The sequence below is a fragment of the Schistocerca piceifrons genome, chromosome 4, assembly GCF_021461385.2.
Source record: "Schistocerca piceifrons isolate TAMUIC-IGC-003096 chromosome 4, iqSchPice1.1, whole genome shotgun sequence".
Classification (NCBI taxonomy): domain Eukaryota; kingdom Metazoa; phylum Arthropoda; class Insecta; order Orthoptera; family Acrididae; genus Schistocerca; species Schistocerca piceifrons.
In genome coordinates this window covers 556,872,612-556,894,875 of record NC_060141.1, presented here as the reverse complement: position 1 = coordinate 556,894,875, position 22,264 = coordinate 556,872,612, and the positions used below count along the sequence as shown (strand labels likewise).

Sequence of the window (22,264 nt, the reverse complement as noted above, 5' to 3'; positions counted from 1 at the left end):
TGCACGCATTGGTTCCAGACAATGGAAGTCTGCCGGCAAGAGGTAAGCTTATAGACCACCGTAAGAAACGTGCGTTTAGCTGATAAACGTCTCCCGACTTTCCGGAAAAAGATATGGCAATACAGCTCTGAGATACCGCATCTTCAGAAGACACTGCAGAGTTGGCAGCTTGTCTTGAGAACAGTTTTTTAGATTTTCCCAGGGCCTATGATGCTGAGGACGTTACTGCTTGAGAGAACACCAACTGGTGAAATCGCTGTCATTTTTGCCACTGTGCTGCAAGTACTGATTTCGCAGATTTTCAGAGGATGGTGTGGTGTCTTTCTGGACTTTACGCGAAAATACACTAAAATGAGTATGGGTGCTGTTGACCAATAATGTTTCTTGAATCAACCACCCTTCCTGAAAGTTGAAATAAACTTGGAGCAGTACGTGGAGGAGTATTTTGGTGGCACTATCATTTCAAGCTACTCAAAATTGCACTTTTCAGTATAAGATCGCAACGCCCGATATATAATTGTAGGGGCGCGACCCTCTATTAAACAGAAAAGACACATTAGATAATTAGGTGTGCTAGCAGTAAATCCCTGATTCCTTAAATAATCGAACTGCTATGTCAGCTTCAAATTTGTGATTACACTACTGGCCATTAAAATTGCTACACCACGAAGATGACGTGCTACAGACTCGAAATTTAACCGACAGGAAGATGATGCTGTGATAAGCAAATGATTAGCTTTTCAGAGCATTCACACAAGATTGACGCCGGTGGCGACACCTACAACGTGCTGACATGAGGAAAGTTTCCAACCTATTTCTCATACGCAAACAGCAGTTGACCGGCGTTGCCTGGTGAAGCTTTGTTGTGATGCCTCGTGTGAGGAGGAGAAATGCGTACCATCACGTTTCCGACTTTGATAAAGGTCGTATTGTAGCCTATCGCGATTGCGGTTTATCGTATCGCCACAATGCTGCTCGCGTTGGTCGAGATCCAATGACTGTTAGCGGAATATGGAATAGGTGGGTTCAGGAGGGTAATAAGGAACGCCGTGCTGGATCCCAACGGCCTCGTATCACTAGCAGTCGTGATGACAGGCATCTTATCCGCATGGCTGTAACGGATCGTGCAGCTACGTCTCGATCCCTGGGTCAGCAGATGGGGACGTTTGCAAGACAACAACCATCTGCACGAACAGTTCTACGACGTTTGGAGCAGCATGGACTATCAGCTCGTAGACCATGCCTGTGGTTACCCTTGACGCTGCGTCACAGACAGGAGCGCTTGCGATAATGTACTCAACGATGAATCTGGGCGCAAGAATGGCAAAACGTCTTTTTTTTTCGGATGAATCCAAGTTCTGTTTACAGCATCATGATAGTCGCATCCGTGTTTGGCGCCATCGCGGTGAACGCACACTGGAAGCGTGTATTCGTCATCGCCATACTGGCATATCACCCGGCGTGATGGTATGGGGTGCCATTGGTTACACGTCTCGGTCACCTCTTGTTCGCATTGACGGCACTCTGAACAGTGGACGTTACATTTGAGATGTTACGACCCGTGGCTCTACCCTTCATTCGATCCCTGCCAAACCCTACATTTCAGCAGGATAATGCACGACCGCATGTTGCAGGTCCTGTACGGGCGTTTCTGGATACAGAAAATGTTCGACTGCTGCCCTGGCCAGCACATTCTCCAGACCTCTCACCAATTGAAAACGTCTGGTCAATGGTGGCCGAGCAACTGGCTCGTCACAATACGCCAGTCACTACTCTTGATGAACTATGGTATCGTGTTGAAGCTGCATGGGCAGCTGTACCTGTACACGCCATCCAAGGTCTGTTTGATTCAATGTCCAGGCGTATCAAGGCCGTTATTACGACCAGAGGTGGCTGTTCTGGTTACTGATTTCTCAGGATCTATGCACCCAAATTGCGTGAAAATTTAATCTCATGTCAGTTCTAGTATAATATATTTATCCAATGAATACCCGTTTATCATCTGCATTTCTTTTTGGTGTAGCAATTTTAATGGCCAGTAGTGTATTTTGTAAATGAGATACTGTGTTTAATATTTGACGTTAAGCTTGTAAGCCAGAAGAAAGGTTATAAAAGAGTTGACATTCTGTTTAAAATTTATTGGAAGTAGCTAAATGCACTCATTATCAAAGGCTGGATGAGTGTAGTCTGTGTAATTTTCGCTCTGTTTCAAGCGAAGCCTAGTTTTCAATGCATGTCGGTGTTTATGAACTCGTGCCTCCTGGATTACGTACCGTAGAATGAGATAACTTTGTAGATATATTCAGTGGTATATGTGGATACTGTCTGGAAAATGTCGCGAATAGGGTTGGTAGTAAGGAAGTAACAGGCCTAAATTAAAACGTCATGCCTGATGCAGCCGTTTTACTGCACGATGAATAGTGGCGGTGGGAATAAAATATAATATATAGTGGAAACTGATTAAAAATTGCTGCTTAAATAAGTAAAAACAGGAATTTTTGAAAGAATAATTGAAAAAAAGTTGGAAGGTACACATATCCTTTGTAAACTTTAACTGGTACTAATATAAACAGACCTTCAATATTCAATACATTTATTCAGCATTTAAATTAACGAACTTTCTTTTTCTTGTTACCGCCATTGTGCATAGAGCTTGGTATGACAATACTGGTTCCCGATCACCCCTCTTCTGCTTACGCAAATTATTCTTGTCTGCTTCGATCTTCTTGATGCAGGATTCTCAGCGCGTCACGGAAAGATAAGCAGACGTGAATGTACGAATGAGTTTTGCTTTCTCGATAACTTTTTATAAGACTTTTTAATGAACAATTGGAATACACATTTTTTTAACAATATTCACTCGGCAGAAGTCGTCATACGTCCGCCCGCTACCACTTACAAAGAGAAAAAAATCAAATGGCTCTGAGCACTATGGGAATTAACTTCTGAGGTCCAGACTGTAGCGCCACCCCGGCCGGCACTTATAGTGACAGACCGATGAATATACAGAGATTAAAAAATTGAAGAGCGTGTATCTACATGTTTTGTTTGTGACCCAATAGAATCGCTGGTACAAAATAACTTATTATTTTACATATATATGATGATGATGAGGTCCCATACTCCGAGGAGCGTAGGGAACGATGCGGGAGACCCGCACCGCCGACTAGGCAAGGTCCTGGTGTAGGTGGTTTGCCATTGTCTTCCTCCGACCGGGGATGAATGATGGTGATGATGAAGACGACACAATAGCACCCAATCATCTCGATGCAGGAAAAATCCCTGACCCTGCCGGGAATCGAACCCGGGACCCCGCGCGCGGAAAGCGAGAACGCTACCGCAAGACCACGAGCTGCGGACTGTTGTACATAAAAAGAAAACAACGAGAGGAAGGAAAAAAATATGATTCTTCACAATGAAATTGTAGGAATCGATAAACTTTATCGCTTTGTCAGCGAGAAAAAGTTTCGTAAAAGTTTGATATTACATGTAACATTTGTTGGTAGTCACTAAGTGCACCCATTCTCAGATACTAGATGAATACAGTCTGGGCGTTTTCGCGTAGTTAGTTATGCTGCCCCAGGACATATACACTTAAAATTGCTTACTGTAATACTTATCTTACTGTGGTAAACCTTTGACATAAGATGATGCCTCTTAATGAATATATTACGACAGCATTTTAAATTTTTACATTCGGTGAATAATTATACAAAATATTGAAAACCACAATTATTGCAGATAGGTTCCACCTTTTATGCAAAACACTTTTTTTTATTGTTACCCAAACATGTTCCGCACCTCTGTGCCGTCATCAGAGGCTTTTGTTTATTGAAAAACTGTAAAAAGTGAACATATTTTAGGTTGTAACTGATCAACAAAATGAGGTTCAAATGGCTCTGAGCACCATGGACTAACCTAAGGACATCACACACACTCATGTCCCAGGCAGGATTCGAACCTGCGACCGTAGCGGTCGCGCGGTTCCAGACTGTAGCGCCTAGAACCGCTCGGCCACTACGGCCGGCTAACAAAATGAGACCTAGAAACAGTTTTTGTTCGTTTTTGTTCGTTTTTGCTCTTACCTTGAGTTTACATTGCTTGATTCTGCTGGACCATCTGTACGGTGTCCTCCCCTGGTAGTTCATCATGTGCAAACCAAACGATGGAAGTGTGAATTTTGTCAGTTCATATATTCCTGATCTGTTGATTTATCTGTGTGTGTCTCCTATGTTCTGAGTTTTTTGTGTTGTGTTGTCTGTCCTGTATCCCATTTGAAGTTTCTGTTTCTTCCATACGTTGTCTATTCTGTGGACAATTTTATTGTAGGTGAGTATGTGCCACTTTATTTTCTGAGTGTGTGGTTGCACTGTTGTTTCTTGCTTGTGGTCATTGTTTGTGTGTGATGTTACTCTGTGTTGTGCAAGGTTTTGTATGTGGATTGTGCGTTCGTACCCTTTCCGTTTACAAATTTGTTGGTTTCACTTCTCTATCATATGGGGTTTGTAACCATTTGCCTCTGCTATTTGTTTCATTGTGTTTAGCTCCTGTGTGTAATTCTGTTTACCCATGGGTGTTCTGTTCAACCTGTGGAGCGTGGATCTCAAGCTTGCTTGCTTGTAGATTGTGAATGGTGGTGTTCGAGGTTGTCGATTTCCTGAATGTTACGAATTCATGGGTGTTGTTTGTTTTTAGTATGGTAATATCAAGAAAATGTAGTGTTGTCTGTTTCTAGTTCTAATGCGAAGGAAATTTTTGGGTGTAAGTTATTTGCTTCATTTTATAGCCGTTCTGTGTGTGCATGTGATTATTAATTAGGCACATTATGTTCAAAAAAATGGTTCAAATGGCTCTGAGCACCATGGGACTCAACTGCTGAGGTCATTAGTCCCCTAGAACTTAGAAATAGTTAAACCTAACTAACCTAAGGACAGCACAAATATCCATGACCGAGGCAGGATTCGAACCTGCGACCGTAGCGGTCTTGCGGTTCCAGACTGCAGCGCCTTTAACCGCACGGCCACTTCGGCCGGCAGGCACATTATGTCATCGACATAACATTACCAGTATATTACTTTGTATCTTTTTTTGCTTTGTTATGTGTGTTGTTCCCTTGAAAATCAAATTATTGTTCTCTCTGGAAGCGGTTAGATCGGTTACCTGTGACTGGCACTGTGACCATGAGCCACGACCCATGAACTGGGTTAGTCGTCTAATAATGTAGGTGTCTTAAGAAAAGTATTATTTAGTAATTAATCATTCCTCAGCGTAATTCAGTAAATAGCTACATTCTTCCATCACATATACCCCAAACATCAGCTGCTCTAAGCTCATAAATCGTTTGGAGAATCTCGACAACTTTAATCAGTTGGAATCACACGTTCTTTTCACCGCCTTTGTATACATTTTTCACCAATTGTTAGTCCTAGAGTCCTTCAGATCCTCATTTTTGTACATTCGCTGTCCAGAAAATTTTACGTCTATCCTCTTTTTCTTTCCTTCCAACTGTTCAAAGCTCTGATTTTACACAGTTGTTACGTCTACCCTCTTTTTCTTTTCTTGCAACTGATCATAGCTCTGATTTTACACAGTTGTGAGTGTTGTGTTGGCAGAAGATCCAACACCGAGTTACTAGAGGAGGCCGAAATGCACGCGTTTTAGCTCACGCAGGCTGGCGTGAGGAGGGAAAGGCTATACTGACGTGGGATCTGGAACATGACAAGGAATTAGAATTCAGAAAGCGGACGTAATTAGTTTGATACTTAACTTTAATCCATTAATGACGAACGTCGCTCTTGACGGTACATGATTCACAACATTAGCTGTTCAGAAGACATAGTAACTGAATATGGCGCCTTGCTAGGTCGTAGCAAATGACGTAGCTGAAGGCTATGCTAAACTGTCGTCTCTGCAAATGAGAGCGTATGTAGTCAGTGAACCATCCCTAGCAAAGTCGGCTGTACAATGGGCCGAGTGCTAGGAAGTCTCTCTAGACTAGACCTGCCGTGTGGCGGCGCTCGGTCTGCAATCACTGATAGTGGCGACACGTGGCCGATTTAAAGGCTACCACCTAGCAAGTGTGGTGTCTGGCGGTGACACCACAGTCAGTGTCTCTGGACATAGCACCAATGCAATAGAAAAAATACGTGTACAACAGTAACATAAAAATTTTGTTACATATTTCAGGCAACATAGATAATATTAATTAAAGAAAAACAATACATATTTTCATTCGTGACTGAGAACAGCATGCTTAACGACATAACAGTATTTACTTCATCTTTAGACTAATAATTATAGCTGTAAGGAGAAGTATATTTTGAGGTTGCTAATGCCACAGAGTATATATTGCAAAAGCAGGCCATTAATGCTTGTTTTCTCCTGGGTACCAGGTGAGAATTTGAAGTGTGGATGCATGAACACAAAAGGGTTAGTCTATACTGATAGGTGTAGACCACTTGGTGGTGCAGTTACGACCACACAGAAAACATCAGGTTGTAAATTATGTGTCGTATTTGTGAGAAGACCGTTAGACTAAATGGATCAATGGTTACTGACATTAACAGCACTTCCTATTTCCACGATATTTGAGCTGCAAGTTTTACGTAATTCACCCTGCATAAACAGGGTGGTCCATTGATCGTGACCGGGCCTAATATCTCATGAAATAAGCTACTACAAACTACAAAAAACGAAACTTGTCTAGCTTGAAGGGGGAAACCAGATGGCGCTATGGTTGGCCCGCTAGATGGCGCTGCCATAGGTCAAACGGATATCAACTGCGTTTTTGTAAGAAGGAACTCCCATTTTTTATTACATATTCGTGTAGTATGTAAAGAAATATGAATGTTTTAGTTGGACCACTTCTTTCGCTTTGTGATAGATGGCACTGTAATAGTCACAAACATATGGCTCACAATTGTAGAGCAACAGTTGGTAACAGGTAGGTTTTTAAATTAAAATACAGAACGTAGGTACGTTTGAACATTTTATTTCGGTTGTTCCAATGTGATACATGTACCTTTGTGAACTTATCATTTCTGAGAACGCATGCTGTTACAGCGTGATTACCTGTAAGTACCACATTAATGCAATAAATGCTCAAAATGATGTCCGTCAACCTCAATGCATTTGGCAATACGTGTAACGACATTCATCTCAACAGCGAGTAGTTCGCCTTCCGCAATGTTCACACATGCATTGACAATGCGCTGACACATGTCAGGCGTTGTCGGTGGATCACGATAGCAAATATCCTTCAACTTTCCCCACAGAAAGAAATCCGGAGACGTCAGATCCGGTGAACGTGAGGGGCATGGTATGGTGGGTGCTTCGACGACCAATCCACCTGTCATGAAATATGCTATTCAATACCGCGCTTCAACCGCACGCGAGCTATGTGCCGGACATCATCTGTTGGAAGTACATCGCCATTCTGTCATGCAGTGAAACCTCTTATAGTAACATCGGTAGAACATTACGCAGGAAATCAGCATACACTGCACCATTTAGATTGCCGTCGATAAAATGAGGGCCAATTATGCTTCCTCCCATAATGCTGCACCATACATTAACCCGCCAAGGTCGCTGATGTTCCACTTGTCGTAGCCATCGTGGATTTTCCGTTGACCAATAGTGCATATTATGCCGGTTTACGCTACCGCTGTTGGTGAATGACGCTTCGTCGCTATATAGAACGCGTGCAAAAAATGTCATCGTCGCGTAATTTCTCTTATGCCCAGAGGCAGAACTGTACACGACGTTCAAAGTCGTCGCCATGCAATTCCTAGTGCATAGAAATATGGTACGGGTTCAATCGATGTTGATGTAGCATTCTCAACACCGACGTTTTTGAGATTCCCGATTCTCACGCAATTTGTCTGCTACTGATGTGCGGATTAGCCGCGACAGCAGCTAAAACACCTACTTGGATATCATCATTTGTTGCAGGTCGTGGTTGACGTTTCACATGTGGCTGAACACTTCCTGTTTCCTTAAATAACGTAACTATCCGGCGAACGGTCCGGACACTTGGATGATGTCGTCCAGGATACCGGGCAGCATACATAGCACACCCCCGTTGGGCATTTTGATCACAATAGCCATACATCAACACGATATCGACCTTTTCCGCAATTAGTAAAAGGTAAATTTTAACAGGGGTAATGTATCACGAAGCAAATACCGTCCGCACTGGCGGAATGTTACGTAATACCACGTACTTACACGTTAGTGACTACTACAGCGCCATCTATCACAAAGCGAAAATAGTGGTCCAACAAAAACATTCATATTTCTTTACATACTACACGAATATGTAATAAAAAATGGGAGTTCCTATTTACAAAAACACTGTTGATATCCGTTTGACCTATGGCAGCGCCATCTAGCGGGCCAACCATAGCGCCATCTGGTTTCCCCCTTCAAGCTAAACGAGTTTCGTTCTTTGTAGTTTTTTCGTTTGACGCTTATTTCGTGAGATATTTGGCCCGGTCACGATCAATAGACCACCCAGTATACTGTATAAAGGATCTCTCTCCTGAGCGTCGTCAAGCGCATTTGCGCGTCTTTGCAATTCCGTTTTTGCATTGCATATCTGGAGTCAGCCCAGAGAATTACTGCTCGCCACGTGTTTCATGCGACGCCCAGTGACAACGGAACGCGTAGGTTTGTTTCCATGACAAACAAAATCATTTTTGAAGCGATATTTTACATGCCCATTCGATGGAGCGGTTCCAGGCTAGTGTAGTCTGACAGTCGTTTTATCGTTATGTATCAACAGGGACAGCAGAACGGGAAGAATAGACTGAAATTCAGCAGCGACTCAGTAGCGTTGAATGCTCGTCGAAAGCGGTCAGCGCGGGCCAGGGCTGTGCTATCACTCTTGGTGTACTGGTTAATCTCAGTGTTTTACTGTCCCTGTTAGTACCTATCCATAAGCCCTCCCGGTTGGCCGTGCGGTCTAACGCATGGCTTTCCAGGCGGGAAACAGCGCCTGGTTCCCGGCACGAATCCGCCCGGCGGATTTGTGTCGAGGTCCGGTGAACCGGCCAGTCTGTGGATGGTTTTTAGGTGGTTTTCCATCTGGCTCGGCGAATGCGGGCTGGTTCCCCTTATTCCGCCTCAGTTACATTATGTCGGCGATTGCTGCACAAACAAGTTCTCCACGTACGCTTACACCACCATTACTCTACCACGCAAACATAGGGGTTACACTCGGCTGGTGTGAGACGTTCCCTGGGGGTCCACTGGGGACCGAACCGCACAATAACCCTGGGTTCGGTGTGGGGCGGCGGAGGGGTGAAGTGGACCACTGCGGCTGCAGCGGGGGCGGAGCCTCTCCGTCGTTTCTAGGTCCCCGGTTAACATACAGTACAGTACAATACAATACAATACCTGTCCATAAAACGAATATCGGACTACACTAATTTGCGACCGCTCTATGTGCATGTAAAGTTCCGCTTGAAAAATAATTTTGTCTGTAATTGGTAACAAAGCGACGCTTTCCGTCGATACTTGGGCGTCGCATGAAAAACGTGATGAGCAATATTTGTCTCGGCTGACTCCAGCCATACAATGCAAAAACGAAATTGCAAATAAGTTTTGAAACACCAAATAAGAACGTAATTCCGTCAAAGGACATAACCAGATCGAATGCGATCGACCCTTGTCGTCATCCACAGTCAAATCGTATTCTGGCTCTCCCAATGTACCCTCAGATACTCGAAGGAAACACCGCGGTTGTTTCTGTGAAAAGAACACGACCGATTTACTCAATCCGAGTTTATGCTGTAATGACCTCGTCGTCGACAGGATGTTAAACAGTAATCTTGCTTCAAGGCCCATACATTTCACTCAATAGCGACTCAAATGTGATCTTGAGAACTGACAGCTGGCGACCTTAAGGAAAGCGCCGGACGTTTCTGTTTCCACAAAACATTCTGACACATCTCAGGAGCAATTACGAGAGGATTCATTAAGCTGCTCGAGGTACAAGTCGCCTGCAATGTGCCGTAGGCGAGCAAGCCAATGCAAATTACAGAATTGTCAGGACAGTCTTGCAATACACGCTGCCAGCTGCTACTAGGGTAGCAGAACACATGTAGCGTGCACATATGGACTCTTTAGGACAGATAATCAGCTCCATAGATGCGATTATTTTTTCTTGTTTCAGAGAAGGGGGATATCAGTCCTATTAATTATAGAGGGTAGCATTCGACATAGCAGATTGTGGTATCGTCCAAAGATCGCGGCGCAACAAGGAAGTCGGAACACACATCGATACCACAGTCATTACTGATGTCTCACTGCAGTCCGCAATGATGGATTAGAGAGCTGAGAAGACACACACTCTCTCCAAGCATAGCAGCGTCCTCGCACGAAGCTCAATATAGAGCCGAGCACGGAAGTGTACGGCAAGAAAAAAGGAATAAAAGTGAGATATTGTTAATACTTTCATCCTTCTTTACCTCCTCTGCATTACTGCAGATGACGTGTCACTGAGCACATTCGTACTGTGCATGCAGTACACGTGAGGTGCCCAATTGTTTCCACTGCCCTGTGTGGAATACGTCAGTTCTTGTACACTTCACTAACCTGCTGTCTTCATGATGATGATGTCCCCAGCGAAGAAAACAGCACGCAGGTCATGGATTCCTTTTCTTGAGGCTGAAATTAACTTCGCAAGGAACTGCTGCTACGAATAAACTATAAATCATATGGGATGCCACTCGCGTTTTTATTGATATAGACACAAGAAACTATTCTTGATCACAACGTATTGAACATATCTTTCCACAGTCATTATATCTGGCTAAAATAACATTAAATACATCCTGCCACATACAACATTTCTGTCTACTGGAACCGTCAGAACTGGAGAATAAAATTACATGAATCAAATACTACTATTACAGACAACATGTCTGTACCTAGCGACGGTCGGAACTGTAGTAAATAAAATTGCATGAAACAAATACTGCTATAACAGACAACATTTCTGTCTACTGGAACGGTCAGAACTGGACAGCCGGACTGACCGAGACACTTCGCGCGCCAAGACAGCAAGGCGTGACCCGAACACCACCGTAGTGCATCGGCAGTAATATCGTCAGTCTTTTGTTTTAGTAATACTTTGATTTTAATAATTTTGAAATGACTGATTGATAGCTGGCTGTTGAGAGATGTTTATTTAAAAAATGAAGTAATCTGGATGACAGGTTTAATTAATAATAGCAACTAAAGTTTAACGGTTTGGCGCCCTACCGCCGAACTCAGCAGCCAATCACAGAGCAGCAGCATCTTGCAGGCGGTCTTTCTCACGGTAATGGTACAGAATCTAACATCTGTCACCGGTACCTCATCCCACATTGCGTCATCTCTCTGCTTCTTGCATCTCCACTGCCCTGGGAATAGCTTCCTGGAGCCTAATACGATGGCTGAATAAGCCAGAAATATTACAAGTGCTCAACCCAGCTCGTGACCTCAGCTGAAGGAGTCAACATCATCGAGTAGGACTAAAAAGCTATTAAAGCCTCAGATTGGAATGAATCAAATTAAGCAAATCTTTTTATTTATTCATTCATGTAATAAAACGAAGTAATATTTTATGTGAAACTTGCTGGCAGATTAAAACTGTGTGCCGGACCGAGACTTGCCTTTCGCTGGCAAGTGCTCTATCACCGAGCTACCCAAGCACGACTCACGCCCCATCCTCACAGCTTTACTTCTGCCAGTACCTCGTCTCCTACCTTCCAAACTTTACAGAAGCTCTCCTGTGAACCTTGCAGACTAGCACTCCTGAAAGAAAGGATATTGCGGAGACATGGCTTAGCCACAGCCTGCGGGATGTTTCCAGAATGAGATTTTCACTCTGCAGCGGAGTGTGCGCTGATATGAAACTTCCTGGCAGATTAAAACTGTGTGCCCGACCGAGACTCGCACACTCCGCTGCAGAGTGAAAATCTCATTCTGAATATTTTATGTGTTGTAGCCCCAGTGAGCCATCTCCCAGAGCAATCAAAAATCCACTGGAATGGCTGGACGATTGTAGTTTCGTTCGCTCATAACACAGATTGGAGAGAGACAGTTGTAATGTGATACTGTATTAATTGTCAGCAGGACCGGCCATGGGAAGGCCCCTGAGACATTCTCGCTTATAAGCGGTAATAATGTCAGGCAACATTAGGAGCAGAATACCGACAGAAAACAGGAGTGAGTAGGAACAAAATTTTAAATCATAATCGCAATGCATTTCACAAAGATAGCCAGGACGCCAGTATGAAGATAAGATCCCGGATTTCCGTACTACAGCTAACGAACGTACCTAGCAATGTGGGACGTACCATGCAGATAATGACCAGAGGACGGCACCCAGACACTGGTGCGACAGGTATGTATAGTCTCTGGACGCGGACTCGTCTCCAGTCCTCACCAGCAATGGAAAGTGAATCTTTGACAATGCCAGCCACTCCAGCTGGTGAAACGTCAGAAAAATCGTTAAACAAATGTCAGCTGAAGATCCCAGGACGAAAGACACAAGGCAATATGTCAAGTGGCCACGAAAAGTCTCTACAATTTTATGTTCACTTCAAAATCTTGTGAAAAATTTATGAATAATAATGTCAAAAAAATCGATTTGTTTTTACTCATTAAATACATTTGTGGCAATTTAATTCGTAGTTTAATTAACTTTCATTCTGGAATGTTATTATCTGCACTTGTGAGGTGCTGGGGCTAGCAGTGTATTTAACACTAAATTCTTCTAGAATCTTCATATGGAAATTATGCTCTAAGCCCCTCCCCCTTCTCTAACTCCGACTTTTGCTGTTGTACATGGATTAAGAAGAAACGCGAGCTGACTGTAATCGACCCTGCAAGTGGAGTAGAAAAGAGTTTGGCACTGGCAATAATTTAATTTGATAGAAATTGATTTGATAAAGGAAAGTTTCATTAACGCAGGGAGAAATGAAAGGGTTGCTCTACCGATCAACAGAATGAAAGTTCTGTCCAAAATAACAATTTGATTTATTATGACTAAACTCAAAATAATAAACAAAACACATGAAACATTTACAATACGTCAAATTGAATACTCAAATAAATGCTGTGAAAGTGAAGTTTTCCATAAACTAGATTGTGACGTTTATGACCAAGTGGTATATGAAGCCAATTCCTTGCTACTCAAATCTTAAGAGAAACGCCCAGCCAACCCAATATTAATTGCTGCTACAGTAGTGATAACTCAGACAATGAACACCCAAGACAGAACCATGTTAGGAAAGACGGGAACAGGCGCGCTCTGCTGAGCTCTGATTATCACAGAGCAAATTCTCTAATCTGCCAGTGCTGCGGACATACGTTACCAAGCTGTCCTCTTAACTGCAAGGACACGATCTGGCATACCGGAGGCGATGGCCGGTTGCTTCGACGTCCAGTCGTGGTGATGATAATGTCGCGAGTATAGCCCGAATCAAATTATTCTGGTCTGTTTGTTCCAGACTAGAGACTTCCTAGCAACACAAATGCGCCTCTGAGGGAGACGAAGAAGGCTTGCTACACAATCACTGATGGTACAGTGATCGATTTTAACAAGCTAAGTCACACAGTAACTCCGATACAGTCAACTTTAGCCAAAACTGCTCAAGACGGACAACATAGGCCGCTTGTGCGCAGAACATTCAATTGCCAACTGTACTCGGAAAGTTATGTTGAAGTCGAAACTTCAGCAACTTCGTAAAACAGTTACAATTAAATGAAAGTATATTAGACAGCCAACGGAAGGCAGGCTGACCAGAGCAGCGAGAGCTCAGTCTTGTAACCTATTCCGACCAAAAAACGAGAGCCGACCTTCTCAAGAGCACCCGTACAAGCCGAACACAGAACATTCCCGTGCCCACGACAGTGGCCGTGGTTAAACGTTCCAAACAGCAACCCGAAATCCGGCGGAAAATTGCACTCTATTGCCAAAGCACTACTATTCCACCAATAGAGATACTTGGTGCCAATTTCTGGACCGATTTTGCTACATCACGGAGCTATCCAATGAGCAAGCCAATCACAGTTATGATTTTGCAGAAAACGCGGGAATTTGCCCGCCAAGACTGCCTGGGAACACAAGTCATTCCCACGCCTTGCTGGTAGCCCATCAGAAAGTGTTTTCAGAAAGTTTCTGCGAAGTAACGGAATCTCTAGCCCCAGCCGCTCATTCAGGCCCCTGTGGGCGTGTCGCCCCCGCTCTTATGACAATGTCAGCGACTGGAAAGCATCCACTCGACTCACTCACACCTGTCGGCATAACCCTTTCAAGATCAGTGGAACCTACCTGTCACCGGACCACCCGGGTGACGGGTGATGCTGCATGGGAAGTCTGCATGTGAAGCAATAGCAACTTTTCACCACATGCAGTTAGGGAGGAAAATATTCATATCTTCTGTGTTCTCAGTACTAGCCTTGTAATGACAATACTCGGCCATACTTCCCCAAATAGAATTACTCAGAGTAAGATATAAATATGAGAGGGGGCAAGTCACTGTGTGCATCTAAAGGCATGCCACCTCTCACACTGTTAATTAATACCAAAGTGTCATTGTATTGGCCAGAACAATTTCCTGGGTATTTCCACCATTCATTGATTCATGGACGCTTTGCTATAGTGATTAATAGTTACAGATGGGTGTCATATGTAATCCGAGAATATATGTGCGTTATACGAATGTTTGAATGAGTGCGTTTAATTTTGTCTTGCCAACACGAAATTGATCATTGTATTAAGACAGACACCATTGTACGAGGGGCGTTCAATAAGTAATCCAGCACATTTTTTTTCTGAAAGCAGGTTGGTTTTATTCACGATTCCAATACTCCATATTATTCCCCAGTCTTTTGGCTACAAACCCCTATCTTTCAACATGGCTTCCGTTCAATGCGACGGCCTTACGCCATCTTACCGGGGGGAACTGTATGCCCGCATGGTACCCCTCCACTGGTCGCAGTCAGAGCCAAAGCGACCCACTGTCCACTTGCTGGTCGCTGTAGTAACATCATTACCATCCTTATGTCCCTCTCAGAAGCAAATGTCTTGTAGATCAGCAGTACTCTATCTCCTGCACTTCAATGATAGTTTCCTATACTATTATAATTCGTCCTTTATGCATAGAGCCATCGCCTTTACTGGCTGGAGTAACTCTCTAGTGTTAGACTAATAGCGAAAATGTCCTCCCTGCTCCCAGCAGTTAATGATGAGACTGGCTACAGCTATACTCTAGTGCTCAATCAATGACAATTACTCTTCTAAAATCTCATGTTTCACAGCCAGACGAAAAAATCTGAATTTTTCCACCAATTGCGAATTTATGAGTTTCTCGCTAGCAGGGGGAGGGGAGTTGGACTGTGCCAGTATTCTGGCCCAGCTATCTTGGATTGTGAAATCATAGTTAGACTGTGCCAATATTCCAAAGATGATCAAATAAAGAGAGTACCATACGTCCAAATACAACAGTGATACATAAATTTAATAATAATATATTATTATTATTGCTATTAGTCTATCCCAAAATGATGAAATGAAGAAAAATTTCCAACAAGATAATACCCAAAATAAAGAAAATAATCTATCCCATGTCTGTCAACATCAACAACTCAGGGCAGACTGAGCGATTTTTCCCACCAATTTCCCTGGGACAATATGACACATCCTTCCTCTCCTGCAACTCAGTATGGACTGAATCCTTTTCCTGCCAATTCACAAGTGAGGGGGGAGAGGAGAAGAGGAGAGGGGAGGGAGAAGTGTGAGAGGGGAGGATGGAAGAGTGGGATAGGAGGGGAGAAAGGGAGGGTGGAGGGGAAGTTGGGGAGGGGGCAAAAATTGGGAGGTCCTGTTAACGATTCGATATTACCACATCTACCATCCAGAGAGAGAGAGAGGGAGGGAGGGCACCCCCCCCCCCCCTACCCCCCCCCCCCCCACACACACACACAGGGACAGCCGTCATCTTGAATGAATTAAAGTCCCTGCTTAATCTTTGTGCCACTACTCTTATCTCCTGTTGCTGTCTTTGGGATTGTGTGGCTGAATTTTTCCGAAGATCTGATTCTGTGTTCCCAGTTTCATAGATACTACAAACCAACGTGGATAGTCGACTGACTGCGACTTTCCTTTAGTTATTTTACAAAATCCCGAAGGCATATTATTATTGTTTTTCGCCTTATTTGACTGCAAGTGTTCAAAAGTGAGTCTGATACTGATACCATATGTCGTTCGAATCTACTACCATTTCTTCTTGTGTCACGTCACCAGACTGTTCCTCCTCTCGTAGGGACCTTCGGTGCGCTCTGTTGTCTCTTTTGCAATTAACAGTGGATCTGATCTTGCTGCTGAGATCTTTTCATTTCAACATAGGTGTTTGGTCCCTCCTATTGCTGAATCAGTCCTTCCGTTGAACATTTCCTTTACCTTCACTGTGTCTGTATATGTCTGTCCAACTTAACTGTGATTATCCTTTTTGAAGATGTCCACTGTCCATTCCTCTCCAACTTAACTTCCTACTGTGATAGTAATAATCGCGGTTTCTGCTGTCTCAGAGAACTTCAATCTCACATCATCGTTCCATAGTAAATCACTATCTCACTTCTTTCCACATTGATTCTTGCGGACGATTCTCTTAAACATTAGTCTTCTCTCCACCATAACTATACTGCGATCTGGGTCTATATCTCCTCTGGGTAGGCCTTGCAATCCTATAACTGGTTTCGGAATCTTCGTCTGACTACGATGTAATCCAGTTACTATCTTTCCCTTTCTCCAGGCCTTTACCAAATATACCCAGTCCTCTTGTGATTCTTGTACAGGGTATTCGCTGTTACCGTCTGAAATTTATTGCACAACTCAATTAATCTTTCTTCGATCTCGTTCCTACTACTGAACCATATTCTCCCCTAGCCCTTTCTTCTGTTCTGTCCCTACAACAGACTTCCAACCCTTGATTGTCAGGTTTTCATCTCTCTTTATTTACGGAGTTACTTGTGCAGTGCCATCATATTCTTTCTCCGTCTCTTCACCTTCTGCTGGCGTTGTTAACACCTATTGCTGTCGGCCTTGGTTTGCAGTCGAATCTGATCAGAGCAACTACATCACTGAACTGTTCACAGTAGCTCACTCTCTGCCCTATTTTCCTTTTGATAACGAATACTACGCCTGTTATGTCATTTTCTGCTGCTGTTGGTATTACCAAACAGTCATCTGACCAAATCCTTGTCTTCTTTCCATTTCACTTCACTGACCCCGACTAAACCTACACTGAGCCTTTGCTTTTCCCTTTTAAGATTTACTAGGTTTCCTACTACGTTCTAACTTCTGACGTACCATGCTACAACTCATAGAATGTTATTGCTTAGCAGTCTCATGTCGGAGATCCGAAAGGGGTGCTAGTGCGAAATCTTGTGCCAATGGAGAGATCATCAGACTTTCAATTGCAGGCCGGACGTCCTTAACGGTGCCCTGTTGATATAACAGAGAGCAAAATATATTACTTGTCTTCGAATAATGATACGTAGTTATCGAGTTCCCTATCTGTGTACAGTGCCATGGGCGAACAACTGGCAGCAAACAGAGGTGTCAGGGTCGAACATAGATTGCACAGCTCAAGTTGTAGCAGCTGATAAGCGGCGTGTAGCCACGCGTGTTACGCTGGATTTCGAGTAAACAATGAAATAAAATCTGATCCGATACGAAATTACACTGAACGAACGCAGCCAGCACCACCTTGAAGATTTTCTTATCATAGTAAAATTAACTGTCTTTTCACGACATAGGATATTTACAATAAATAGCGCCAGATGAAATCTTAATGAGTAAATTGAAGGAACGGTACGGTTAAAGCACTGTTTTATTTTTATTTCTGTCGCCACCTGCCCGTCGCCCAGATGCACATCCATGTTTCCGTTTTGGTGGAGGCTGTCATTTTGTTACTGCCTTCACTCAGCGTCTCCCTCCCACGCAATACAGCTCGCCATCACCCCGCTTTTCACATGCCGCAGATTCCTACGGTTATCGTAATAATAGCAAAAGATTATACAAAATATTTTGATATTATCAAGCAACTGACAAGTATCCTGTATTAAACAGTGATAGTACAATGAAATGAACACCCTTAGCTGCTTACAGGCGTTGACATACATCAACGGGGACAGATGAAAATATGTGCCCCGACCGGGACTCGAATCCGGGATCGCCTGCTTACATGGCAGACGCTCTATCCATTCTTTTTTCTTTTTTTTTTCGTTATTGATCGTTGTGTTTGGTCGTTGCGGACGTCGCAATACATCTTGTTCAAGTTCTGTGGTTGATCCTTCCACTCAGTTTTTTATTACAGAGGCCAGCCGGCTTTCTGGTCGAACACGCTGAGCTACCGTGCCGGCGAGGCCATGCTAATCTTCTCTGTATCGTTCCAATTTTAGTATATGTACCGCCGAAGCGAGTACATCCATCTGAGCCACCGAGGACACAGAGGATAGCGCGACTGCAGGGATTTATCTCTGGCACGCCTCCCGCGAAACCCACATTCTCAACGTATTGTCCCGCACTACATTCGTAGTGCCCCCGCCCATTATACTCATTACTCGCGGCGCGTTGCCGATTCCCGTAAGAGTTCGGGCTCTGTTTGTGCATTCGCACAGAAGAAGAAGATGGTCAAGTGGCCGGTGAGCCTTAACTATATATTTACTAAGATGGTATCTGTTCTTTCGGACATGTCCGAACAGATATCATCTTAGTAAATAAACAGTGATAGTAATTTCTAATTCCTTGACACTTTCGAGACTCTTAGTTTTTATAAGATTAGAATTACATTACTACCTTCAGCTGCTAAAGGGCATTGATATATATCAACATGGACAGGTGAAAATATGCGCCCCGACCGGGACTCGAACACGGGATCTCCTGCTTACAGGGCAGAAACTCTATCCATCTGAGCCACCGAGGACACAGCAGAGTGCGCGGCTGTAGGGACTGTCTCCCTCACGCCTCTCGCGAGACCCACATTCTCATCTTGTATGTCCACACATCACATTCGTAGTGTCCCACCCCAACACACTCATTACTTGTGGAAGCCATTCTTACCAAGTCCCATAAGAGTTCGAGGAATATGTGTGCATCCGCACAGAAAAAGGAGGTCATGGCCGGTATTGCCAGAACTACATACTTATATGGATATGGTGTATGTTCTTTCGGACATGTCCGAAAGAACAGACACCATATCCATGTAAGTACTTAGTTTTTATGGTGTTTTACTCTCCGAAAGTTAGCTGGGAAATTTGGAAGCTGATATGTGTCAAAATGTAAACTGTTGAAGTAAAATGTCTTTACGCCGAATGTCAGGCCCCAGTCTGTAGTTTCAATTGTCGAACATGTTTCCTGTTCCGCAAATTAAATGAACCAGTGCTGCATCTATTCTTCTAACAGTTTCCAAGTTCAATAAAAACATATTTGCCTTGGGACAGTAATAATGTGGTAGCGTCCTCGGCTTATTTGTTTCGTAACTCTACCGTAAATAATCGCGAACAAGTCGAAAGAGAGAGTAAGCGAGACTAACTAACATGTTTAGCAACGACACGTCTGTCTGAACGATCACAACGCTTAGCAGATCTGTCAATATACAGGGTGTTCCCTCCAGAGAGTCGTCAGGCGCAATTTCTCTGGGCTTTCGGCAGATATTTGCAATATGTAGCTGGACTCATCCCAAAGACATAGTGTTCAGCAAGTGATGTCCAGTGTTGACTGAAAGAGTCGGTTTGTTTCCCTTTACAAATACAGAGTGATTCAAAAAGAATACCACAACTTTAGGAATTTAAAACTCTTCAACGACAAAAGGCAGGGCTAAGCACTATCTGTCGGCGAATTAAGGGAGCTATGAGGTTTCATTTAGTTGTACATTTGTTCGCCATTTCAGCCAATAAAGTTTTTGGTCCCTTTTTCTTCGAAGGTGCTACTGTAACTGGACTACAGTATCTGGAGATGTTAGAGAATTGGCTGTTCCCTCAGCTCGAACAAGAAGCACAACAATTCATATTTCAGCAGGATGGAGCGCCACCACAGCACTCATCTGTCCGTAACTACCTGAACGTCAACTACCCGAGGCGATGGATCGGCCGCCAGGCAGCCCGTGACAGAGCACTTCATCACTGGCCTCCAAGAAGCCCTGATCTTACCCCCTGCGATTTTTTCTTATGGGGGTATGTTAAGGATATGGTGTTTCGGCCACCTCTCCCAGCCACCATTGATGATTTGAAACGAGAAATAACAGCAGCTATCCAAACTGTTACGCCTGATATGCTACAGAGAGTGTGGAACGAGTTGGAGTATCGGGTTGATATTGCTCGTGTGTCTGGAGGGGGGCCATATTGAACATCTCTGAACTTGTTTTTGAGTGAAAAAACCTTTTTAAATACTCTTTGTAATGATGTATAACAGAACGTTATATTATGTTTCTTTCATTAAATACACATTTTTAAGGTTGTGGTATTCTTTTTGAATCACCCTGTATAATGGTTTTGCATGCGAAATATTATATGCCCATTAGACAAAGCGGTTCCAGATTAGTCTAGTGCAATATTAGTTTTATAGATATGTATTAACAGCGACAGTAAAACGCTAAAAATAGCCTGTACTCCTATAGCGAATGAGCAGTGCTGCAGCATGGCTGCTGTCCGCGCGGGGTAGCCACGCGGTCTCGGGTGCCTTGTCACGGTCCGTGCGGCTCTCCCCGCCGGAGGTTCGAGTCCTCCCTATATATCTTAATTTATATTTCAGGATATTGGTAAGCCCTGGCTAAAGAATGTCGATTCCGTACTAGTGACGGCAGCTTCATTACATTGTTTTGCAAGTAGAGATCGACATCAGAATCATTCAGTAGAACTAAATCTGAAAAATCTTCTCATAAGGTTCTCCAACACCGAAAGTGTACACATAGCATGTCTGTACCTGTGCCGTCGAGTTCTTTGGGATCGCCACATGGACAAGTTTCTTGTCTTCAGGTAAGATGGTCAAAATGGATTTTTCATACTAACCACAAGCCTTTTCATAGTTTTAAGAGAAACTGGGGACAGGTTGGACCAGGAATTCGAGAATCTCATTTTTAAGCCCCAAATGTCCTTGTGATGGCATTTAAAGTTGTTAAACGTCTCACCAAGTCAAGTGATGTTTGAAAGATTTTTTCTTTCCAGTGTGGAAGAAGGGCATGTATTATTGTTAGATTCTTAGGGCTGTGAGTGTGAAAGACCCATATAGAGTATCATACTTGGGAACCAGGAGCTTGTTCATTTAGGGATACCAAAGGTCTCGATGGTACAGGTACAGCTGTGAAATGCATATGGCTTTCGGTATAGGAAGAACTTTGTAAGAAGATTTTCAGATGTAATTCTGTTAAATGATTTTGATGTCAGTCTCCACTTGATAAACAACATAATTCATCTGAAGTCACTAGCGTATAATCAGTTCTTTTCGCCAAATCTTAGTAATGTACTGAAATATGTCTGATCAAAATCTGATTATTCAATAACAATTTGAAAGCATGCTGAATTTTGTTTTACACTGTGTTCTCCAACATGTATATTAGAGCAAGAAATTTCGTTAATTTTACGTGCATGATGTAAGAAAACGTTATGTTTTAAGCATTTATGTACAGATTATCATTATTGTAATGATTTTCTATCATAATAATAAACTATATGGGAGAGGGGGCGGCAGTTAGCGGCCACCCGCATAATCTTGTTAGCATTGCCATTAGATCAGACAGCTGTATTGTCAATGGCACTACATAGGAACTTACGCAAAATTTAAAGGCTATTCGATGAGTAAAGTGTTTCAAAACAGAATTGTAATATTTGACCTAAACAAATATATCATAAACTACTGTTGCTGTAACCCTAAGGATTACATTCAGTTCAAAAAGAAAAAAAAGTTTCGGTCTATTGTCAGAGGCAACAGTTACTCATAATAACATTAGTACTATTATTTCCCAGCAGATAGCAGCAGTGTCTTTAGCATGCACAGATTTTTTAGTTCATACACTAGCCACCAGAGGCTCCGTTCTGGCTCATTTGCCAGAGTAAAAAATTATTCTTTCTTTTACTCCACAACTGTTGCATATATGTGCACCATCAAATGATAAAGTTTGTTGGTAATAGATTTCATGTCTTTTACAACTTTATCTATCGTCAGTTTAATGTTTTACAAAATAAACCATATAAACACGTCGCTTTAAAAAAC

General features: G+C 43.1%; 1 pseudogene; it reads right to left on the bottom strand.

Moving 5' to 3' along the window:
- Window positions 1-18,417: 18,417 nt before the first annotated feature.
- LOC124796971 lies at window positions 18,418-18,480 on the bottom strand (annotated as a pseudogene).
- Window positions 18,481-22,264: the final 3,784 nt, after the last annotated feature.